Raw genomic sequence first — 1619 nt, 5'->3', positions numbered from 1 at the left:
GTCGCCAAATATCGTACGAACGCCGTGAAACTTCCACAGGCTTTTCCAGCAGATTTGCACGTGCACTCAAAAAAGTCAAAATTTTTACACATAGACCCCATCAAACGGGAGAAATTGGCCCGGATTGCTCTCATGTGCGTTACGGGGCATCGTTTCTCTCGCGCCGAATTCTCTCGAGCTGGGAAATCGCTCATTTTTGCGTCGCCAAATATCGTACGAACGCCGTGAAACTTCCACAGGCTTTTTCAGCAGATTTGCACCTGCACTCCAAAAAGTCAAAATTTTTACACATAGACCCCATCAAACGGGAGAAATTGGCCCGGATTGCTCTCATGTGCGTTACGGGGCATCGTTTCTCTCGCTCCGAATTCCATCGAGCTTGGAAATCGCTCATTTTTGCGTCGCCAAATATCGTACGAACGCCGTGAAACTTCCACAGGCTTTTCCAGCAGATTTGCACCTGCACTCAAAAAAGTCAAATTTTTACACATAGACCCCATCAAACGGGAGAAATTGGCCCGGATTGCTCTCATGTGCGTTACGGGGCATCGTTTCTGTCGCGCCGAATTCCATCGAGCTGGGAAATCGCTCATTTTTGCGTCGCCAAATATCGTACGAACGCCGTGAAACTTCCACAGGCTTTTCCAGCAGATTGGCACGTGCACTCAAAAAAGTCAAAATTTGTACACATAGACCCCATCAAACGGGAGAAATTGGCCGGGATTGCTCTCATGTGCGTTACGGGGCATCGTTTCTCTCGCTCCGAATTCCATCGAGCTGGGAAATCGCTCATTTTTGCGTCGCCAAATATCGTACGAACGCCGTGAAACTTCCACAGGCTTTTTCAGCAGATTTGCACGTGCACTCAAAAAAGTCAAAATTTGTACACATAGACCCCATCAAACGGGAGAAATTGGCCCGGATTGCTCTCATGTGCGTTACGGGGCATCGTTTCTCTCGCGCCGAATTCCATCGAGCTGGGAAATCGCTCATTTTTGCGTCGCCAAATATCGTACGAACGCCGTGAAACTTCCACAGGCTTTTCCAGCAGATTTGCACCTGCACTCAAAAAAGTCAAAATTTTTACACATAGACCCCATCAAACGGGAGAAATTGGCCCGGATTGCTCTCATGTGCGTTACGGGGCATCGTTTCTCTCGCGCCGAATTCTCTCGAGCTGGGAAATCGCTCATTTTTGCGTCGCCAAATATCGTACGAACGCCGTGAAACTTCCACAGGCTTTTTCAGCAGATTTGCACCTGCACTCAAAAAAGTCAAAATTTTTACACATAGACCCCATCAAACGGGAGAAATTGGCCCGGATTGCTCTCATGTGCGTTACGGGGCATCGTTTCTCTCGCGCCGAATTCCATCGAGCTGGGAAATCGCTCATTTTTGCGTCGCCAAATATCGTACGAACGCCGTGAAACTTCCACAGGCTTTTTCAGCAGATTTGCACGTGCACTCAAAAAAGTCAAAATTTTTACACATAGACCCCATCAAACGGGAGAAATTGGCCCGGATTGCTCTCATGTGCGTTACGGGGCATCGTTTCTCTCGCGCCGAATTCTCTCGAGCTGGGAAATCGCTCATTTTTGCGTCGCCAAATATCGTACGAA

Source organism: Lampetra planeri, unplaced genomic scaffold, assembly GCF_965212315.1.
Source record: "Lampetra planeri unplaced genomic scaffold, kcLamPlan1.2.h2 scaffold_1042, whole genome shotgun sequence".
Lineage (NCBI taxonomy): Eukaryota > Metazoa > Chordata > Hyperoartia > Petromyzontiformes > Petromyzontidae > Lampetra > Lampetra planeri.
Note: the sequence above shows the minus strand (reverse complement) of the source record.